The following is a 24,826-nucleotide window of genomic DNA, read 5'->3' on the forward strand; positions in this document are numbered from 1 at the left end:
GTTATGTGCCTCAACCCCTGTTTTGAAATTCATGAAATGTGTCAGAAGGCGACGATGAACATTTGCATAATTCGCTGTTAATGCTTCCTATCTGCATACTCGATAATGTGAGCGTATCTACAGAGTGAATCTTGTCAGTGTGAAGGGTCTTAGAGTTTAGAAGGACAGAAATCAAAGAAACCCGAGTGTTCCTGTAAAAGTGCAAAAACGAGGCCATTCTTTCTGCACCCACTCTTCGTTTTCAAAACATAAATATTTTATCTGCTATAATATAAAGCTGTAGCATTGTTTTTTTTTTGTTGTTTTTTTACTTTTTTTGTTTGCTGTTCTTATTTTATTGTGCTTCACTGTGCTTTTTGCTTTCATAACTGTCCCTCGTCTTTTTCATTTCTTCTCCTGTCAGACCTGGATGCTCGCTGCTCTTTGAAAACAGCACTCTGGGTCATGGTTTATGCCCGAACACACACACACACACACACACACACACACACACACACACACACATACTCGTTTATCTGCCCCGGTGGGGACAGTGGACAAAAAAGGTGTCCGGTGGGGACCACCCTTTCTAAATGAGATACAGACATGGTTCCAAGTCCCAAAATTTTTTTTTGATTTTAGATTTTCATATATCGCTTAAAATGTTAAGATTTCACATTTTAAATTTTTCACTTATTGCATATGAAATTTACTAACACAATGGGGACTTAAGAAGTGGGTTGGTACCAGGTGCCGCCCATAGGGGGGGACAAAACGGTCTGTTGTCCCGGGCCCAGAGTGAGTGAGTGAGTAAGTGAGTGAGAGAACCTACAACCTACAACATTCTCTCCTACAGACTTCTGGAATTGACAGCCTACAACAAAAATTGATGGAGACAAAAATAAAAAAAACAAAGCACTACTGAAGCGGCTGCTGGATGTAACACTCTTCTTAGCCTTCAGGAATATGTCATTCAGAGGCAGCGCAAATACACTAGATGAGCCAGACAATGGAAATTTTCTTGCCATAATTGAGCTGTTAGCAAAGTATGATGTTATTTACTGTGGGAAAGGAACATGAGGTTACAAAAACAGTCTTTGCTTACTTTGTTCAATTTTGCAAAACTGTAGTAGCTACTAACAGTACACACAATTAAACTACCCAGTGTAAAAACACCATAGGCTGAGTGATACAAACAAGCTACACAAATGTTGAATGAAAAGTCTGTCATTTATTTTTAACAGCAGGCAACATTACTGATATACAGAAATGTTAATAATTAATGTAAAGATCAGTAACTGCTACAATTGGAACCCATTAATGTAAAATATTTTCAATATTTGAATGAATTCAATTCCAGTCCTCACACCCCCCTGCCCTGCATGTTTTAGATGTGTCCCTCCTCCACCACACCTGATTCAAATGAGTGTCTCGTTATCAGGCCTCTGCAGAGCTTGATGCCGAGCTGATCATTTAAATCTGGTGTGGTGAAGGAGGGACACATCTAAAACATGCAGGGCAGGGGGGGTGCGAGGACTGGAATTGAGAAGCCCTGGTGTAGAGTAATTATGACTCAGAATATGAGCAATATGTGAGGGTTAAACAAACTTTTTAAAACATTTGCTAATCCATGAATTGAAGAAGCATAACAGTACAAAAAAAATTCTGTTATGTATGAAATAAATTGCATAAAATAAAGTGCAATCTGAGCAGATCACTGCTCTCTAACAGCAGAACTTCAAAAGCTGACCTCTGAGGTTCAGCTAATCAACAGATCAAATGGTGAGAGCTGCATTAACAGTTGCTCTTTCAAACACAAAACAAGAGCTTGCAGTTACCTCGTAGACCGCCGCTTCCAGGTGTCTATGCGGTTTTTCACATAGTATTTCACAGCATCCCAGGTCCTACCTTTCAGTGCATCTGGGAATGCATGGATACATTCAAGACACTGTGCTTTCCCAGGAACCTTGCCAGTCTTAATGTTGTGCATTAGCTTTTGTTCCACAGCGTGGACTTCTGCTTTGCTCCACATCTTCCTCTTCTTTCTTGATGAATCTATGAAAAATAAAATAAGATGAAATAAAGGTTCGTAGGGGTGATTACTATAGATGTGTGTGTGTGTGCACTATAGACAGTCCAGAGGCTGCACTGCCACTGTTGATGGATTGAGCCAGTTTTCAACTGGAACTGGTTCTCAATTCTTATCCCTAATTTTGATGCAAACAGTAAGTGAACATAAAAAAGGCAGCATGAGTTGTTCAATCCTTATAAGCCTATTATTGCAAATTCTATAAGAAAAATTGTCAATTATCGTAAATCGTAAATTGTCAACAGTTTTTCCTGTCTGTAAGCACTGTGATAAAATAATGCCTTATTTTAGTTTATTTTTAATCTGGAGGAGAGTTCATTAGAACGACGGTCTGTGGCGAGATCCTAAAGGAGAGAAACCATTCAGTTGAGTTTGTTGCAAACATCTGACCGGTGGCGACCGGTTAATGCGGGGTGCTGAGGCGCCGCCCCTCCAAATAGCTGGACAAAATTTACTTAAAGTACTTCTTGATTCTAAAATCGACCAACTCGGAAAAACTTATTTCCAGAAAATGGGGCATTAAGATCGGGATTGCGCTGGTAAAGATATTTTTTTTGAACTCAAAAGTGCCCCTTGGCAACCGCTAGGCGGAAAATCCACATCTGGGTCACGTGGTACGATGACGTAGTTCGTTGACTTAGCTCCGGCTAAGCTACAGAGAGTGCAATGGAGACACAACGACAAGTTCACATGTGGATTCACAAAGTGATGATTTTAACATGAAATACAGCGCAAGTTTCTGTTACAATTCGGCTATATAATAATAAAACATTTTAGGAGATTAAACGAAATGGGCTGGAATCAGGTTTTATAATCGCGGTTCAGATGTAAACACGGAAACAACTCGTCAAAGCCCGACTGCCTGGCATCGTTTATCACGGCCGCTGAAATTCGCCAAAACAGCACATAAAAGAAAAGGATCTTTATCAGAACAAACCACAGTGTCTCAGCATTATTTGTTCCCGGAATTTTACTTGATAATCTAGACGTAAGACCGGACGCGCATTTATTAGTTGCGCCGCGGCGCTTATATTCTCCGGATCGGGGCAGCAGCAGGATGGCAGCAGCGTAGCAGAGCGGCAGAGAGAATACTTGGAGCGCCGGAGTAGCAGACCGATAGACCCACAACCCAAAGGGCTGATATCCCCACCGCGGATTTAAACATCTCGGGGTTTTGCGGGGTAGCAGGGCTGTGCTGAGAGGAGGTGTGGCTAACGCGTCGCTCCAAAGCAGGTTGCTATGGTGACAGCCAGATTTCTGCACTCCCACGGTGTGAGGAGTGAGGAAGAGGAGCTGCAGCGTTAGTAAACCCAGGCTGAGAGCTTCTCTGGGCTCAGGTTGCTCAGAGATTGTCTCGGCTGGAGTGGGACAGACACTCCACTCAGGACTCGTGAGGCAGCGCTGCGTCTGAGGCTAAAGCTTAGAGGCTACCGGCTACTGGGCGGTTCCATTGAGCGAGGACTTTCTCTCCTCCGGGACTCTTCGGGTTCTGAAATGTGTGTAAGGAGACGTTCTCCTTGTTGGTATCTGAACAACCATAAACAACACACATTTTAAACATGTTTTATCCGTCTATTTTAATTTGAGAAAAGCGAGTTTTGCAAACAGGAAGTAACGTGTTGCCATGTAAACAGATCAACGCTTGTCAACGAACTACGTCATCGGTCACGTGACACGCGGCGAAATTTTTTAAGGAGGCTTGAGATAAAAAGCCTGAAAAATACAATTTGTCATCGAAATTTTTAATTTTTTTTACTCAGGTCATATTGATATATGAACTTTATAATATATAGCAACTTGTATGATCTCAGAATCAAGAAGTACTTTAATCATTAAACATAAATGATTTAGAAAATGCAAAATAATTATGAAATAAAAAGTATTTGTTTGCAAGATGCTCCTGTTAGTCTCTCCGCACCTGTCAGCATTCATTATAAATCAATTCCAAATGGTATTTTACTAATGTATATGTACTTCCTGTGTGCGGTGCGCCGGCCTAATGAGTCAACATAAGCCCTCAAACTTTGACAAGCACATGACCCGAAGCTGCTCTCTCATTGGCTTCCGTCAGTTTTCCCACAGGGCGCAGCTCTTCAGTGTTTTGAGAGCATACGAGACTCAATACGTGTATCAAGTGGATTGTTACATACACTGAAACAGGTTATTGGTCAAATACCTTTTCTTGGCTGTGATGAGGTATCAGACTCAGGGTCCTCCTCTCTAGATGTCCTCTTGGTGGGTTTCATCTTCTTCACACGTCTTGACTCGTCTTGAAAACAGAGATTCAATGATAGAAAAGTTAACTTAAAGCACTGCATCTTTGAAGACTTTAAAGAAAGCACATTTTCAAATACGTTTTCAAAATTTAAGTTTTTTCTTCAGGTATGATGAGGATATTGATTTGTGTATCTTGCATCAAATTACATATAAACACATAAAATTACAGAAACTTTCCCTGGTGCAGACATTGAAGACAGAAAGTTGTGGTAAAAGTTAAATAGACAAGTTAGAGCACAGCTTAAAAACCAATAAATGACAAAGTAAAGTACTCCAATATTAAAAGAAATTTATAATAAAAAATTCTGAATTGTGTATCAAGTGGATTATTACACCCACTGAAACAGGTTATTGGTCAAATACCTTTTCTTGGCTGTGATGAGGGACCAGACTCAGGGTCCTCCTCTCTAGGTGTCCTCTTGGTGGGTTTCATCTTCTTCACAGGTCTTGACTCATCTTGAAAACAGTGATTCAATGGCTGTGATGAGGTATCAGAGTCATGGTCCTCCTCTGTCCAGTTCCTTGATCTACCTGTAGGCAAACAGATTGACAGAATGATGTTTTGAAAAGAGTGCCGTGGGGAATCCCACAGCATTCATCTATATAACGGGTGGTGATGGTAACAGTTACAAAAAAGCCTATAAAACTACCCTTCATACTGCTTGTCCGCTGCAATCCAAGTGTCTCGAAACCATGACATACACAGTTGACTTCAAACATAATAGGGGGTTTTCACTGACGTCACTGGCCAACTTCCGGTCCGCCATATTGGGTGGCACACTTCCTTATCTCTAGTTGTCGTACACGTATTATCGTATCGCGAATGGATAAGTACGCCAGCACGCTAGAGCGACCAGATAAGGACGTATATCTGAGGAAATGTTCCGTGATCGACCATATGGACCCCTATGCCCTCCACGGTGCCTTGTTTAGCCGTAATCCAGATGATTGGCCAAATGTAGAGCACGGCGACATAGTGCATTACCTGGTGTTCGGTAAAAACCCTCTGCACACTCTTGAGGAAATGAGAGCTTACAAGGATCTAGAGGCTCACAACCAGTTCACATCTGGTTATGTACATCAAGGAAATCGCCATCATACGTGGACGGGTGAGTTTTAATAAGATGGTAAAAATGTAAACAATCCGACGCAAATGTGTCGCATGCTTCTGCGGTGGCTGGCGGCCGGCGGTGCGCGAAGGCGCTTGGCTGCAGGGCCGATCGACGCCGCTCGCGGCTTTAATTATTTAAGCCGAACAATGACCAGCGCAAGATTAAGTTGTATTTACCGTATTGGCGCCGGTAGGAGCTGCAGATCATAAAGCCAGCAAACAGTGGGAACACAGTAACTCGTTCAAAGGTAAGCTGCGCTCAGAGGGGCTCTGGCACATGCTAGTTTAGTAGCTGCTAACCGTCAGTGCTAACAACCACTCGCGCATGTAATGTACTTTTAACTTGCTGCTATGTGTTTCAAACGTTTAGAACACATTCTCATTGACATCGGGATACTGTGGAAACTTATGTTCGGTCGACTTACAACCGCGATCCAAGCGAGCCGACGACTCTTTGTTATCTCTGTAACTCGTTCAAAGGTAAGCTGCGCTCAGAGGGGCTCTGGCACATGCTAACCGCTAGCGCTAACAACCACTCGCGCATGTAATGTACTTTTAACTAGCTGCTATGTGTTTCAAACGTTTAGAACACACTCTCATTGACATCGGGATACTGTGGAAAGTTATGTTCGGTCTTACAGCCACGATCCAAGCGAGCCGACGACTCTTTGTTATCGCTAACAGTTGTTCTCCGTGGTTGCGCCTCCAGGCAGGAAAGCGGTGGAAAATTAATCTGTTTCTATGTTTTTCCCATGGCGATCATGTGTTGCGCTGTTACAGCCCACAATACAGCAACGGTTTACCATGGTTGAAATCAAGTTAAGGTGAAATTAATCAAATTAAAACATGGCTGAGAGAGGGAGTACAGTATGCGGTAGTAATAGGCAGTAGAGGCGGCGGAGGCAGTCAACATGGCAGCCGCGGAAAGTAATAAGTCATAACGCCCAAGCCCTATTATTAATATATTCTTCTTACATGTTTTAAATACTTAACAGTTAATTACCTGTGACAAAGTGAGCACCGCAGACTCTGGCGTATTCCAGCTTAACACCGTCCAAATCGGACCTGGATATCCGTGTCAGTCATAGGTGACGGCGTTGTTCAGAGAGCTGTTTTGTTTTTTCACACTGATTCACTATTACGGCTGGTAGGCGATAGAAAGAGCGTTGATCTCCACCTCCACGGGCCATGCAACCAACCATTAAACACGTTTTCCCCATTGTTCACTTCCAATACTGCCTAAGGCGTCATACAATGCAGGTCAACGGTGCGAAACGACTGCCACCCAATATGGCGGATGCGCTGAGTAGTCATGTGAGCGTGACGTCAGCTGAAAACCCCCTATTCAGTATATTTTTGTAGCCTAAATATTAACTGTAGCCTGTTCGCCTGTAGAGTATTAAAAAACTAGAGGATTTCTCATCAGCTTGAGGGTGTATAGATAATGATTGAATATTGACTTGGGATGAACTATTCCGTTAAAATACCTCTGGTTAGCTGTGATGAAGCATCAGACTCCTGGTCCTCCTCTGTAGGTGTCCTGTGAACGGGTCTAGTCATTTTCACTGGTCTTAGACCTTCAAGGAAAAACATAAAGATGCAATGTTAGAAAAGCTCACTTGAAGCACTGAATATACTAAATCATCCTCTCCATGAACTATGAGAACACAAGCCATGGCAACATTGACCTGTTTTGTTTTTAACTATATAGCAGGGTTGATAACCCACCCAAAGACGCTAAAACTGACAGAGATTAGACTTCAGACCCCCATTAGATAAAAGCTTTAGATGTTTTACATACATAAAGTTTATTAAACCCATGACAAAATAGTTCTGCAAAACATTCTGTAATTGGGTTATGGTGTGAACAAGTGAAAAAAAAAGAATCCCCTTCTTGCTGTGAACACCCAGGAACCCCTGGGAGTGCCCAGACCCCACTTCGAGAACCACTGGTTCAGTGAATGTACCTGATGAGTTAGAGGATAGACTCGACATCACATCTTCATCTTCACTTCCAGATAGAGAGCTGTCTTCAGGTACTTCCTCTGAATAAACACAGCAAAAAATGTTGTGAAGCAGCATGACAAACCTATGACACATTTATCCCATCACATTAAATGATAAAATAGTGTGTGCAAGGTGAGGTTTTACCATTTGGATCAACGTTGATCTCGTCCAATGTCAGGCCTTTAAATTTTGATAGCTCTCCTCTTCCACAGGCCATAAGCAACTTTGCAACTTTCGCAACTTGTAATGTCCCTTCAGGGAGCCGATAATATTGTCGATGGACCCTGATGTTGTGACCCATGAAACCTGCAAGGCAGTCCTCCTCATTCTCTTTCAAGTTTAGAACTTGTGACATTGTTGCCATTTGTTTCCTTAATCTTGTCGATGTCAACGTTTGAGGGTCCTTCACCCCGCATTCACATGCAATAGCACGGATGGCATCAGATCCTCTGAGGTGACTTTCTGCCTCAGGTCTACCAAACAAATACACATTCTCATCTGGCACATCACATTGTCGTCGATATCTCACCAGCATCTGTATGGAGGACACCATGTCTGGGCTGAGTAAGACAGGGACCTTTCTGTCCCGCTTACCTTTGATTTCCACACGCTCAAAGTATTTGCAGAGCTTCTTTTCCATGTCAGTCAAGGCAAGATCAAGATCTGGATTACTGGCAAAGGTGTTTCTCAACATGAAGTCATTCAGGGACATCTTTGAAACTTCTCCCTCTCTCCTACGATTGAAGACGATCACTTCACAAAGTGTTAGTTTAGCAAGATTTAACCAGTTCCTCTTATTTGGTGCAGTTTCAAGATTGGATCGATACTTGGGCCTTTCTGTGTCAATGTGGTTGTGCAGTCTCACAACATCTTCACAGTAGGGGATAAGAAGAGGTTTATTCCACTTCGACTCTCTGAGGTTCCTCAGTGCATGCGAAGACACCCACTCATCCCATTTATTCTCTTTCAATGTCCTGAACGTCATCACATTTTCAAGGGCCTTCTTGTTCTCTGACATCCTTGCTTCAAACTCTGCAATATCTGCTATTTTAGTTAGACTATGGCCTAGTTTGAGCGCCAAGGATGGAATCTTGAAACTGCTGGTATCTTCACTCCATCCACAGACCATCTTCACAGCTTTCACAACGTGGCAGAAGTTTGCTGGCAGAAAGAAGTCATGTATTGTTTTCAGCTTGCCATGGGTCTTTGCTAGGAGAACTAATCTTCCCATTTCCCGCATTTTTTGTCTGATATATTGGTGTTGGCTTTTGTCTGTCCCTTTTTTGTTATAGAAGTGTTCTCCTAACTTCAGAATATATTTTTCTTGCCGAATTGTGTCTGTTATGTTGTCTTGATTCATGCCATTTACTAGGCACCAGACTTTGTCATTGATCTCCTTTGGGACAGGCTGTCCAGCAGCACAAAGTGACTGCACTCTGGTTCTGCCTGGCTTCATGCTTTTCTTTGCCAATTTGCATTTTTTCATGTGCCGCCACAACACTTTCCTTTTGAGTAATGCCTCACAGTATGTGCAGTGCAAATAGTCTTTTGCATTCACTGGTTCAGTGCTTTGTTGAGAGGGAACCATCACCCCTTTACCCTCCTCCAGGACCTCAAAGTTGTGGCGACGATTGCCTTTATTTCGAATTAGAGTTATCTGCAGCTTTCTCTCCACTGATCCTTTTGGATAACTGAATGCTCGTGCTACCTCCTCCAAGTTGCTGTGTTTCTTATCCAAGTGCCGTGCAATTTTGGCATATGGTTTACAACAGTACAGACAGTACTGCCTCTTATCGTAGACTCGACCACCATTTTTTTTCTTTTTTAGCCTCAAGACTTTTACATCCGTGTCACTGGACGATTCGGATAACTCACAATCTGCCATGGATTGGAAAGAGGAAGATGTGCTCTGTCTGCATTTCACAGGCTTCACACGACCTTTGTTCAAGCGTCGAACATCCGAGTTTGATGAACTGTAGTTTGTTGGAGACTTGAGCAGTTTGAGTTCTTTCTCAGATACTTCTGATTCTGGTGTAGAACTAGGCACATACTCATCCTCACTTTTTTCACTGCTTGTCATTGATTTATATTCAGAGATCCCAAGCATTTTCTTTGTAAGCTAGAAAAGTTAAAGTCAGATGGGACTCAATTAGTAAGTTTAAATACTTCCCACTTAAATTTTCCAATTACGCCTTTCCCATCAACAATAATATAGTTCGTAATTTTGTCATCACAACTGATTTCAAAATACACACTGGTTTGTCTGCAAACTTACAAAGACACTCTCAGTTCTCTTCAGTGGAGGAACATCTGGGTCTGAAGGGCACTGGTCCATTTCCTGAAAGAGTTACCAAAAACATAGTCTCAAATACAATTTCCAATTACAGAATAATCCATTTTTACTTTGTGTTAAAATAGATCTACAGCTTATAAATACAATAACAACTATTAATAAAAATTGAGCTTTCACTGTTACAAAGAAAATAAAGTATAATAGGTAAGAAACAGAGAACCAGCTGTGTAACAACCAAAAAGTCTAATATATACAGTGGGTCATGAAAGTATTCAGACCCTCAATTTTTTAGTATTTCTTATGTTGAAGCTTTGTGTCAAAGTAAAAAAAAAAAAAAAGTTTCCTCAGGAATCACCACTCAGTACCTCGCGAGGACAACCCAAACCCAGAATTTTAGATTTTTTTTGCAAATGAATTAAAAAAGAAAATCTGAAATATCACATGAACATAAGCATTCACATAATTTCTGATCAATATCAAATGAATTTCACTAATAAAACATGTTTAACTATCCAACCGGGTGCGCTACTACATTTTTTAACGTGCTAGCTCCAGCAGTACAACCTAAAAAAGTAAGCGTACAGCCCTGATTAGTGTTCACAACCATATACGTTTTCTCTCTCTTTCTCTCTCCCCCAATTTGAGTAACCTGCTTTTAACCTGCTAATTCTAACCTGCTTGCATCTGTGGCATCACTCTTTATGTGCAACATCCCCTGCACTTACCTCCTCTGGCTCGTCTGTCTCCTCTCCATCCTCCTGATCTTTTGACTTTTCAGGGAGGGTTTGGCCCTGCAAATGAGGTCAGCACATGCAAAATACCAGTCAGTCCTGACATGCCTGAAAAATGTCTCATGCTCAGACTTTAGGTCAGCCATAATATTTTGGCCATCAAATGTAATTGACAGGCCAATGAAAATATCAACGGCCGTTGAGGCCAGTAACACCACATAAAAACGTCAAGCTCTTCTGCTCCTCAATAAACAGAGAATGGGACAGCAGCCTATCCAAACACAATGTTTTAAACCAGAATGGCAGGAGAAATCTAAATGGTTAAGTCATGAAAGTGTAGACGGAATAAACAAAACGTTCTGCAGTATTTGTGAGATGGCAGGTAGGACTAAAGCTTTTACCAAACGATCTATCAATCTGACCACACATTTGACACAGCAGGAAAGTGCGATGAAACAGCACTGTGATTAAGCTACCTGGTCCAAGAAAGACGCACTGACCTGCAGCTGAAAGCTGTTTACTACATGGCTACCGTATATTATTTTTAGAATGAAGTGCCTCTTCATTTCATGGCTGTTTAGGCTATTTACATCTCAAAAAACTGCAATTTTTTCACAGAAAACTTCAGATGGTTATTCAGACTTACACTGATGGGTTTGTTTACATCAAACAAGTTAGTCTGAAGCTCAGTGCATTTACAGTTAGTCTGAAGCTCAGTGCATTTACAGTTAATCTGAAGAAGAGTGCATTTACAGTTAGTCTAAAGCTCAGTGCATTTACAATTAGTCTGAAGCTCAGTGCATTTGCAGTTGATCTGAAGCTCAGTGCATTTACAGATAGTCTGAAGCTCAGTGTATTTACAGTTAGTCTGAAGCTCAGTGCATTTACAGTTAATCTGAAGAAGAGTGCATTTACAGATAGTCTAAAGCTCAGTGCATTTACAGTTAATCTGAAACTCAGTGCATTTACAGTTAGTCTGAAGAAGAGTGCATTTACAGTTAATCTGAAGAAGAGTGCATTTACAGTTAGTCTAAAGCTCAGTGCATTTACAGATAGTCTGAAGCTCAGTGCATTTACAGATAGTCTGAAGCTCAGTGCATTTACAGATAGTCTGAAGCTCAGTGCATTTACAGATAGTCTGAAGCTCAGTGTATTTACAGTTAGTCTGAAGCTCAGTGCATTTACAGTTAATCTGAAACTCAGTGCATTTACAGTTAATCTGAAGACCAGTGCATTTACAGTTAGTCTGAAGATCAGTGCATTTACAGTTAGTCTGAAACTCAAGTGTATTTACAGTTAGTCTGAAGATCAGTGCATTTACAGCTAGTCTGAAGCTCAGTGCATTTACAGTTAATCTGAAGAAGAGTGCATTTACAGTTAGTCTAAAGCTCAGTGCATTTACAGTTAGTCTAAAGCTCAGTGCATTTACAGTTAGTCTGAAACTCAGTGTATTTACAGTTAGTCTGAAGATCAGTGCATTTACAGTTAGTCTGAAACTCAGTGTATTTACAGCTAGTCTGAAGCTCAGTGCATTTACAATTAGTCTGAAGCTCAGTGCATTTACAGTTAATCTGAAACTCTCCTGTACCTTAATTCAACCATGTAATATGAACTCAGAGGCACAATGTTTTTGTAGCATACTGGTAAGTATTTTCTCAATAATGGCTGAATATTTATATGATATGGAAGATGACTTTGAATACAGTGGTCAGCCATGTGACTGAAACGTGATTGCTACTTTTAATAAGCATGTCTGCTTCTTTGAAGTAAACAAACCCATCAGTGTAACTTTGAATAGCCATCTGAAGTTGTTTGTGCAAAGAAATTGTAGTTTTCTGAGATGTAATTAGCTTAAACAGAAGATCCATCCGCTCACATTAAAGCTGCAGTGGTGGTGCAAGGACAGAGGGAACTACTGCATAATAGGAGCATTTCAAAAAAATCTTCAGATTCATTCTTTTAAACCTTGAATAAAACAAGGCTATTTGTTATATTTTATTGTTGTATGCTAACTAAGGTCGTAAAGTTTGTGACGAGTTCATTCTGCTGAATATTTTTAATAAATATAATAGCCTACATTTGTTGGATAATAGCATTTGTGTTTTTGTTATATTACTGTTTAAAGAGTATTAAATTGCTATTTAAAATATGACTTGTAGGTATTGGAATATTTGCAGGCTCACCTCACGCTTCTTATTCTTCGAAATGAGCAGGTCCATGTCTATCAGCTGGTTTATGTTAATGGTGGTAGTGGTCGTCTCCTCTGGGGGTAAATCCACCTTGAGCTGCTGAGACTTTTGGTGGTTCAAAGCTCCTATCTAGATGAAAGAGTGGAAGAGGAAAGGAGGCAAGGAGATGAGACAAGGAGAAACTTGTATATAACATATAACATAACAGAATCAACACTTGGGAACAGCACAAGACTTTTGAAGAATAATTTGTCCTGTGTGATCTTTTAGTGTTTACTCTATATGCTTTCAAAAGTGGCACAGTGCTGCAGCTGATAATGCCACTGCTAAAATTTTACATGAGTAAGCATAACAAACACAAACTACTGTTTAAAAAAGCTACAGGTTTTTAAACTGGTTAACAGCTCTGTGGTAAAATGCATCCTCTCTTGCTGCTGCTCAGACTCACTGCTGCTTTTAGAGGAGGTGCAGGCTGCAGTCAGCCTCATAAAAAAACTTATTTTAATATATTTAGCTAATTAGACTCAATTGCTACATACAGTAAATGTCTGCTTTGAGTCTGTTCATAACAGTTCATTATCAGTATAATAAGCTCTGTATTGTTTGAAAAACTTCATCTCAATGACAGATTTTGTTGCCAATGACAGCAAGGAGCTCTACTCGACTTGATAACGTGAAACCTAAAGTCTGTTTCATCCTGTCGGCCTGTTGTATGTGTGGAGCTCAGCCTCACCTTCCACAGACAGAGCAGAGGAGAGAGACAGAGCTCGCTGCAAAACTCCCATTTTAGTTTGCATAGAATAATTTTTAATAGCATATGCAGTCAAAACTGTCGCACTGTAACGTTACAGCCCTGAATAAATGGTGCAAACTGAAGCAAGTCCCAAAAAAATAATTACATGAATAATTACATTGGAAATTAGGTTGTTGCTTGTAAACAGAGGCCTTAGGAAAGGAGGCTATATTTAAGAGGTACAGTCCGATAAAATACCTGTAGTTTACCGTATTAGCCGACAGCAACACCAGCCTGCAACACCAGTGTGTTAGCAGGGTTAGCTAACCCTGCTAACACACTAGCGTTAGCAGGGTTAGCTAACGCTAACTGGCTTATGCTAACTACTCTGTTAAGAGAAATATCACTGTTTATCATAACTTATCGAGTAATATCACTGTTAATCGTAACCTATCGTTCAAAAATCATGCCAGATTAAATCAAAAATAAGAGAATTTAAAACTTACCAGCTGCTGGTGTCGAGTCGGACAGCTCCCGCTTCTTGAAACTCCTGTAACTCTCTGCTGCTGCTGCGGTCCCGTCGCGTCGTGTGGAGGGGAGAGCGGGAGGGAGGGGGCGGGAGAGCGGGAGGGAGGGGGCGGGAGCGGGAGGGGGGGAGGGGCGCACCGTGCACCTGCAGAGCTGCAGCTGGCAGGGCGTTGCTCTGCAGAGGGCGGCCCCTTTGAAGCTGATGGGCCATTAACTGAGGCTCGGCAGAGGACCACACAATATTTCTCCACTTCTCAGCTCACAGGGGAGCTTTACAGACTAGTGCTGCAAATAACTAATGTTTTATATTTAACACTAAACTGCAAACTAGAAAATTATTAACATTAAAGTCTCTCTCCTTAACCAAAGTTTCACTATACTAGTGGTGGACACTAACTAAGTACTTTAGCCCACTTTACTAGTATTTCTATTTTATGCAACTTTAAACTTACAATCCACTACATTTCAGAGGGAAATACTGTACTTTCTAAACCTTTACTTTTTATTGACCTAAATAATCTAGATGCAGTGTAATTACTACTTTGGCTGTACTAGATATTTGATATATTCAGTAGATTGAATATATCAAATACCTAGTATCCTCAAGTTGTTGACTAAATTAATAGTAACCTATAATTAAAAGTATTTTCCCATTTCATGGACACAAGCCATTCCTGGCCTAGTTTCAGAGAGCACTTTGGAGGCCCAGTATATAATGTGAAGCTTTTTGTTAATTTGTTTGTTTGTTTTTAGTGGTAATAGTGACAAAAATGAATAACCCTCAGACAATACTGCTGACAACCTCGGGCATATGTTTGGAGGAAGGCCTGAAGAATGTTGGTTAGGGTTGGGTTCAAATGCAGCGCTTTAAAAAGAGCACTCTTGGGGGCTCTGAGTATTCAAAAAAACTCCTTAAAAACCAAAAAGGGCTCATGAAAACCCAATTAAAAGAATGCACAACAGACAACACTACATAAAGAAGCCTAATGTACAATATCAGCATTTGACTTACCTATTACCAAAGCTAAAAAAATATGTTACAGTTTTTATCATACAGAATGAAGACTTTTAACAACTGAATTGCAGATATGCTCATACACTGTCAACTCACAATCTAACTCATACCTTTAGATTAAAAGTTTTAACAAATTTAAGACCTCACATCTTGTCTCTGTCGTGCTGCTGCATTGCTGCTCTAACACATACAAAATGGCTTCAGTTATGCATATGTGTAGGCTACAGCTACAGCAAATATAGAGATTGCCCATTTTAAAATTAAACAGGAAAAAGTCCACTTATTGTTCCCTATGCAGTAGTATTTGTGCAGAACACTAGTGGGTTGTTCCATTACAGCTGATAACCTAATCATAACCTAACCCAAACCTTATAGCACTGTGGAAATAATTAAATAATTATTGAAAATGTATCTGCAAATCAACTGCAATGAACCGTGCTGTCCGTCAACACTGTGATAATCAGAAACAACAGCAATTGATAAGCTTAGAACTCAGGAAGACAGTGAAAAGAGTTTGGAGACAGCTAAATTAGCTTTGATAATACTGTGTGAGCATGACAGAGGGGCCTACGTTCTCTGACTGTGTAAGGATGTTTAATTTCTTAACAGAAAAGTGCTGATGTTAGCTGTTAGCTGCTAGCTGTTAGCCGCTAACACTGACAATGACATACTGATAAAAGATAAATGCTAGCCGTTTTCCACTACAGGGATCTCTTGCTGCTGTGCTGGTACTGGAACCCAGTGGTTATCTAGCAAGTCTGTTATTCAGTGTCAATAGCCACACTCTTTAAGAGTCACAACAGTAAGCTCTGCTTTACGTCTGCAGAGCAGCGACCTCAGAGCAGGAAAGTTCATGGGTTAGCACTAGAATAATGCTGAGAGGGGAGAAGACATGGCCAAGCTGTAGCCAGTCTCTACTAGCCATCTTTCACATCAAGTCACCACTTCTTACACTGTTTTCCTGCTAGTGTGGGTGGACCAGAGCCAGGCAGAGACCGCTGTGTCCCAGGACAGGAAAACATTTTCTTTCTATCGAGCTCTATAGTATTTTTTGGGGGGTATGCAAATTTTGTTTCCTTTGCTGGCACTGTATTTAATTCTCCTGGACTAAGAAATACCAAATTGCTGCTCTGAGTATTCAAAAAAACTCCTTAAAAACCAAAAAGGGCTCATGAAAACCCCATTAAAAGAATGCACAACAGACAACACTACATAAAGAAACCTAATGTACAATATCAGCATTTGACTTACCTATTACAAAAGCTAAAAAAATATGTTACAGTTTTTATCATACAGAATGAAGACTTTTAACAACTGAATTGCAGATATGCTCATACACTGTCAACTCACAATCTAACTCATACCCTTAGATTAAAAGTTTTAACAAATTTAAGACCTCACATTTTGTCTCTGTCGTGCTGCTGCATTGCTGCTCTAACACATACAAAATGGCTTCAGTTATGCACATGTGTAAGCTACAGCTACAGCAAGTATAGAGATGGCCCATTTTAAAATTAAACAGGAAAAGTCCACTTATTGTTCCCTATGCAGTAGTATTTGTGCAGAACACTAGTGGGTTGTTCCATTACAGCTGATAACCTAATCATAACCTAACCCAAACCTTATAGCACTGTGGAAATAATTAAATAATTATTGAAAATGTATCTGCAAATCAACTGCAATGAACCGTGCTCTCCGTCAACACTGTGATAATAAGAAACAACAGCAATTGATAAGCTTAGAACTCAGGAAGACAGTGAAAAGAGTTTGGAGACAGCTAAATTAGCTTTGATAATACTGTGTGAGCATGGCAGAGGGGCCTACGTTCTCTGACTGTGTAAGGATGCTTAATTTGTTAACAGAAAAGTGCTGATGTTAGCTGTTAGCTGCTAGCTGTTAGCCGCTAACACTGACAATGACATACTGATAAAAGATAAATGCTAGCCGTTTTCCACTACAGTGATCTCTGGCTGCTGTGCTGGTACTGGAACCCAGTGGTTATCTAGCAAGTCTGTTATTCAGTGTCAAAAGCCACACTCTTTAAGAGTCACAACAGTAAGCTCTGCTTTACGTCTGCAGAGCAGCAACCTCAGAGCAGGAAAGTTCATGGGTTAGCACTAGGATAATGCTGAGAGGGGAGAAGACATGGCCAAGCTGTAGCCAGTCTCTACTAGCCATCTTTCACATCAAGTCACCACTTCTTACACTGTTTTCCTGCTAGTGTGGGTGGACCAGAGCCAGGCAGAGACCGCTGTGTCCCAGGACAGGAAAACATTTTCTTTCTATCGAGCTCTATAGTATTTTTTTGGGGGGTATGCAAATTTTGTTTCCTTTACTGGCACTTTATTTAATTCTCCTGGACTAAGAAATACCAAATTGCGGCTCTGACTATTCAAAAAAAAACTCCTTAAAAACCAAAAAGGGCTCATGAAAACCCCATTAAAAGAATGCACAACCGACAACACTACATAAAGAAGCCTAATGTACAATATCAGAAAAAAGCTAAAAAAATATGTTAGTTTTTTATCATACAGAATAAAAAATTTAAACAACTGAATTGCAGATATGCTCATACACTGTCAACTCACAATCTAACTCATACCCTTAGATTAAAACCACAATTTGTGATGAGGATTGACTGTTCATCAAAAGGATTGATTTACTTTTGATAAACACTGAAAAGAGACTGATTGAAAACAGACATTACACAAGATTTTGAGTTGTTATATTTCATTTATATTGTTGGCATCTATTTGTGTTGCTGGAATAAGTCTATTTTATTATTTTATTTTTATTTTTTTTAGTGCTTGTGTCACTACAATGAAATAACATATTTTGAGTTAAACAAACAGACACTGATTTAAAGGGAAGGTATGTTCCAGTCCATAAAATATTTTATTTTATTGGCCTTAGGTAGGCCATTACTGCCAGACCCAGAATAAATTCCTGCTGATTACATTTGAATCTGATTTCATCTTTGTTTCTTGTTATTGAAAGAGGGACAAATTGATACTTGGTTACAGTACAGTGAAACATAATTTGAGTAGCTTAGTATGTGGATGTAGCTGATGTATTTAAGTGTGTTGCAAAAAATGATGCTTTTTGCAGAGTCTGGCAACCTACATTTATACATGAGAGTACTCGCATATATGTTTACTTTTAACACAGTTGAACAGGTCATAGTTATGTTTCTGCCACAACTGAGTAATTTCTTCTGAACCACTTCACTAGTGCTTACTAGTACAGTCAAAAGAAGTGTTTATCCCATTCAACGGTTCTTTTGACTGTACTGAATCACTAGAATCCGTTCATTAAAAAGATTCATTCAAAAACTGCATTCACCGGCTCATTCAGTGCTTAGCAGGAGCCCTGACTGCATAGTGCATAATTCTCTAACTCCCTGAACTGGTAAACAGCAAAATGTTGCGTCATTCATTTCATGATTCAGCCCTGATTGAGGTTCACATTCACTCTTTAACAAGCTCACCGTGAGTACTGAAGGACGGTGCATTCATGGACCATAGTATATGGTCACTGGCGGGAGACACAGTGCTACTTTGAGTGGTATACATGTATTGCACGGGAGTCCTCAGCTCTGTACACTCACTGAACACGTTACATGGATGTTGGCAAGTTGACACAGCACTAATTTTAGCAGTAGGCTACAGTTACAAAACTTGAATCAAGTCCTTTGCCCTGAGTGGCAGTTCTCTCTGTGTACAGTACGCAAGTGAGCGTAAGTTCACTGAACAAGTCAGCGCTGACTGGTGGTGCGTTCACTGTTTCACAACTGCGTTTCACAACTGAAAAAACAGCACAAAATGATTAAATTAAGATAACCACAAGATCTATAATTATCTAAATGCACAAATGTTAAACTTTTAGGGGCTAAACCCACCACCCAATACCTCACAAACTCTGCACAAAGAAAAGAGAACTGTATTGAGCATACAAAATTCAACAAATAAAAAACAATGTGAACTCTATTAAATTCTCATGAGATATGAGACCCAAAATGTAATAATCAGGTAACAAAAAGTGTATAAGAGGATAATAAACACATTCTAATGACAAAAATGGCATTCAGTCGCATAAAAAGTGCTGGTGGGGCCTGTATGAAAAAAACAGTACTGGTGGGGACTTAGTTCACACACTGTAATACCAGGTTTGGCCTTTGGTAGCGCTCTAGAGCACACACACAATTTCAGAAAATGAGCCTGCTGGGGACTTTGTGTACACACTGCTATACCAGGGTTGACCTCTGGGGTTGCTATAGAGCAAACACAAAGTCACAAAAAACAGCCTGCTGGGGACTTCTCAGGAAACTTCACCAGCCATATTAGAAAGTCATTTTCTATTCACTGGAGTGGTTCGCACCGTGGGGACCATGGTTTTGGTCCCCATGGTGTTTTTGGTCCCCATGGTGTTGGTGTGTATTCATGCCAATGTCCCCACCAGGATAGATAAACGAAAGCACACACACACACACACACACACACACACACACACACACACACACACACACACACACACAAAGCATGTGAAATCACACAATGCTCCACCTTGAGTGTCCTTCTCCAACGCTGACACAGAGAGGGGGGGCGACAACGAGAGTGCGGTGGAGGCAGATGGGGGAGGTGCAAAGTCATCAATTATTTATGGTTGAAATCCAATAAGAGGAAGCGGTTTAGATAGGGTCGAGTATATTGGCAGATATATAGAGCCTCTGTTTGGCGTGGCATTAAAAATAACACAGTACTTCAAAAGACAAATCTAAAGTAAAGAGATCCTATCGTAGTTGTCTGCAGTTTTGCTTAGGTTGCCCTTTCAGAAGACCCGATTTATCCCCTTTCTGCAACTTGCATGCAGTTTCTACCTAATCTCCACATGTAAGTTTTGTTGTTTTTATCTAAAATGGGCAAATTGAATCATGAAAGAAAGCCAAAACCATTGCAACTGCCTCCATTCACCCCAAACACACTCTTCTGTTTTCTTCTCCACTCCCACCTAGTAAAACGTTCAGGACTTTAAAAATTTAATCCAACAGATTAAGAAAAGAGTTTTTAATCCACAACAGTTACTTGAAGACACTTAAGGAAAAATGTCCTAACTGGTGCTAATCCTTGTTTTGTACATTACTTAATTATTTTTGGATATATTTTTGTGTTGCTTTCCCACTGCCAAATGAGAGCTGCTATGCTGTTGTTTTGTTGTGTGAAACAATGACACTAAATTCTGCTCTATTTTTAAAAACATGCATCCAAAGAGAAAAAAAAACAAGTGGAGGACAACGAGAAAAAGTTGTCTCAATTGTTTCAATGTAATGAAGCTTTACACTGAATTTTGTTAGTAGTAAATTGGGAATGGATGGTGCGTGATTGTCTGAGACACGCAGGTCATTTCTGTTTGTTTAATAAGTAGTCTGCAGTCCACATTTGCATACTAATTTCCTCATTAGGAAAATGTCCGTGTCTGCTTATTTCTGCAAGTCCTCAAAGTTTCCAATATCTTGAGTGAATTAAATAAACATACACCAATTCGAAATTGGGATTTTACACAAGCAAGTGACTTAATACAGTTTTGAACAATGTGCAGAACCGTCCCTCTTAGTTCCTCTTCTGTCACAACAGCATCAAAATGTAACTGCATAATGTTACACACCTATTTATGAGTTGAGGGAAAATCAATTTTACAGCTATTTTTATTAAATTTTTTCATGTATATAGAGTTTATTGGCCACCAGACCAATTATCTCCGTGATGTGGCCAACATTACTAAATTAGTGGAGTGGGATATTCAGTTGTAGCTACTATATAATCTATTTGGTAAATAAATCTCATTTCACTGAATTATAAGTCGGATGTAAACTCTTCTCTGCTCACCACTCTTGTTTTATCTTCTCCACACTGGCTGCCTGTTTCTTTTAGAATTGCTTTTAAGATTTTACTTTTGTTTTTGAATCTATAAATGGTCTTTCATCATCCCCACCTCACTTAACTTTGTCATGAGCATTGTCCTCGTAGGACGCTGAAAACCAAATGCTTTTAGTTGCTCCGAGGACTCAGCTGGTGACTAAAGGAGACCGAAACTGTGGAAAAGTCTCCCACTATCCATAAAGTCAGACAGAATCATGGGGGATTTTAGATCACTTTCAAAAACTCATCTGTTTTCATTGGCCTTTGTTTCTGGGGAGCTTGAGCAATAGACCAGTGTTTTTTTATGATATTATTTATATTATTTTCTTTATTTTGCTATTTATTTATCCTGTGACATTGACTTTTATTGCTTTTATCATTTTATCATCTCATTTTACCTGAAAAGCACTTCTGTCACTCCATTGAGTGTAATAGTGCTATAAAAATGAAGATTGATTGATTGATTGATTGATTTCTCTGTGGGGACTCCTTCCCTGTGTCTTTGAGGATCTCTGGGGGGGGGGGGGGGGTCTATGGCGTCAATCGGCGCTGTAGTAGTGTGGGCTCAGAAGAGAGGGGGCCAGTTTGGGGCCTGGGAGTGTTGGGGTTGTGTAGCATAGCATGGTCCCAAAACCTGTATTGGGTGCTCGTCAGATCGTCAGATGTAGCATGAAAGGTCTATTTAAGATCATGCCACAGCATCTCAAATGGATGCAAGTCCTGAGTATAACTAGGCCACTCCAAAACCTTTATCCATCATTCCGCAGTAGGCTTGCTGGTGTGCTTTGAAAATTGCCTTGCTGTCTAATCCAAATGAACTTGAGCTTTGGATCAGGAACTCATTGCAAGACATTCTCCTTCAAGATAACCTGGAAAAAAGTAGAATCCATAACTCTGTCCATTATGGTAATTCCTCCAAGCAGAAAATCTGCCACCGACCACCACCATGTTTGACTGAAAACCATGTTTGACTGAAATATATATATATATATATATATATATATATATATATATATATATATATATATATTTGCACCAGATGTAATTACAAACACACCTTTCAAAAATGTCTAATTTTGTCTCTCCAGTCCACAGAATATTTTTCAGAAAGTCCTAATGTACCTTCACACCAAATGCAAACAAGGTGAAGGGAGCAAGTGATTTACATGTTTTCCATGTGTAAAGCAGAAAATTAACGGTCTGCGATGTGAATGACGTGAATTGGATGAACAGAGCAAAGTGAAACTGCGAATAGATGCTATGGATAAGTGTCTATAGCAAATCAAAATATCACTCGAGTTTGACAATCTGATTTTTTTCTATCAGTTTGCGTCATGTTAAGGGTGCTCCTCATCCATTTATGCAAGTGCTAAATTGTTTTTCATGTTACATATTTAAATAGTACAATAACACAATATTTCTGTTGAGCCATGATGGATTTACTGACCAAAGACGGCTGTAGTTTGTGTCCTGGAGGATGATCCACCTCCTGATGAAGGGCAAGCAGGTCTTCATATTGGATCCTGGAAAGACAAAAACTACAGCAGGAGGCGACTGTCATCCGGACTCAGCTCCTGGTACTAACTGAACCAGGTGTGTTTATGGAAGATCTGGTGAACCCAGGGTTGCTGACGCCATTTTTCAGCTTTCCACATTATATACAGCACCATGATTGGCTCTGTTAAATCCATGTCCCTCATGGTGAGTTGAACAGACAAGAGAGATTGTCGAGCAGATAGACGTCAGCACAAATGGTTTGCAAGAGAGGCAAAATGTCAGGCGACCAACAGCAATGATTCAAACTGATTCAACAACGAGAAAATTTGCTTTGTTAGCGTGAACATACTTTTAGGCGTCATCAAGATATCTTTTGGCAAATACAAACTGGCCTTTCTTAAATTCAGACTGGTGAGTGCGTTAGATGTTGTTTTGAGATCTTTTCTTCTTCCAGATGAATCACTGATGGACCTTTGGAGTAACGTTGGTAGGCCACCCACTCTTGGGAAGGTTCACGTTGTTCCATTTTCTCTATATTAAAAAAAAAATCCACATATGTGGCTCGGCGTAAATGTCTTCATAACCCTTTGCAGACTAAAAGAGGAGGACATTGTTTCTCATCTATTCATCAGAAAATGATGTTTTGCTTTTGAGATCTTTTGCCCACTTCATGTCACCATAAAGGTTCTGTTCATGTAATTTCTTCGATTCTAAAATCGTGCTTTAGTGCATTTCGTTTTCTCCTGAAAGACACATCCTTGTTATTTTATGTTGATGTTAATAAAGGGTGGCTGGAATATGATTTGTATGGCAAAAAAAGCACACTCAAAAACTGTTAAACACACAAAAAAGGTAAATAACACAGCCCTACAAGGAGTTGCTCAAAACAGACCGTATATTCATTTATTTCAAACCGAACCAAAATAATAAGAGATGTTTACTTTGCCTATCAGGGTTTGGGTTTGCCTTACTGTTGTAGCGTCGACACAGTAAACATCTTAAAATATTGCAAAAAATGTCTCATTTCACTAAATGTCTTGGCTGTCAAAACAAAAATGTTTTCTCAGTACAGGCAAGAGATACGTGACTCTGATCCACATCCAGTTAAAATCTGATTAAAAAAAGAAAGACAGATTGGAGCAGAGACTTGTGAAAGGCTTTCTTATACACTTAGAAAAAAAAGTACTACCATAATGTGGAATCTAAAGAATGGAAATTTAAGGAGCATGTAAACCTGTTCAAGTCATTTTGATTTAATATATCTTTAATTATTTAGGTCCATTAAGCTTAAGAGCAAACTCCAATAATCCATAAGCTCTAATAAATCCCCCTTTGGTTGCTAACAGGTAATGACTCACAGGAAGACATAGTTTATTCAAAAGCAATTTAAAACAGGGTCATAGTACTGCAGGGCTCTCTGATCCAGACTTAGTGAAGCCTTTAGAGACATTCCCTCATGGAAATCCCACCCAGACCTCAGAGAGAAAGAAGCTGACGGGGGCTGATTTACTTTCGGGGCTCTCAGAGCAGCTGCAGGGTTCGATGCTGGTCACCTCCAAGTCCGATGTTTATTCATTTCATATTTATACCAGGGAACATCTTAATCATTGTTTATTTAATAGTAGCTTACCTAAAAAAAAATTCCTTCTGGCTTCTAGCAATTTGTGTTGGAGGGATACAGAATGGTGGAGGTAAAAAAATACCCGTCTGCTGATATAGCAGAGGACCCCAGCCACAACAACATCCTGGAGCTATACGGTTACATTAAACTTGTCCTTGAGCATGTTCTTGGTGCCATTGTGGGCTTCTGTTCTCTACTTCCTCAACTTAAAGAGCTGAGCTACATGCTCAAACAAACATTTTCCCAGCTATGTTGATGAAAAGTTAGTTCATTAGTAGGTGTAAATTACGACCTTTCTAATTGTCTCCCCACAATGCAGATGTAAATGTGTTGCTGTGACTTTATTGAACAGTAAAAAAAGCAATCAGTCAGAAGTATACTTGTTTTTCCTTTTTTTACACCTGACAACATGATGTATCTGCTTTGCATTTCATGGCATAGGAAAATGGAAGCTAGTACAGCATTGCCTTTCTGCACATTTACACTAAGCAGGTTAAAAAAAAAGCCTAATGAGCACCATGCCCAAGGCTTTTATGTAACGCCTTACCAAATTTTGAGGCAATGACCTTATAGTAACACTGCCTGATCTCATCCCAAGTTTTCCAACACTGTCTGCGCTGTCAGTACGTTGAACGCTTCTTTCTGAAAGTGAAACTACTTCCTAAAGCTAAATAGTATCTGAACTTTGGGGGCACTCATGAAACATTTACTTTTAATTCCCAAAGAGAAAGCTGACTCCTAACGTGGGAAAGAAATATCAGACATTGGTTGGCACGGAAAGGAACATACCCTTTGTGACTTACTTTGATAACCTTAGGAAATGCAAGTTTATTTCTATAGC

General features: G+C 40.0%; 1 pseudogene; it reads right to left on the bottom strand.

Annotated features, from left to right (window-relative positions):
* Positions 1-1,190: 1,190 nt before the first annotated feature.
* LOC118564001 overlaps positions 1,191-24,826 on the bottom strand; it is a 30,331-nt pseudogene continuing 6,695 nt past the window's right edge.

The sequence above is a fragment of the Fundulus heteroclitus genome, chromosome 8 (genome assembly GCF_011125445.2).
Source record: "Fundulus heteroclitus isolate FHET01 chromosome 8, MU-UCD_Fhet_4.1, whole genome shotgun sequence".
In the NCBI taxonomy this organism is placed as follows: domain Eukaryota; kingdom Metazoa; phylum Chordata; class Actinopteri; order Cyprinodontiformes; family Fundulidae; genus Fundulus; species Fundulus heteroclitus.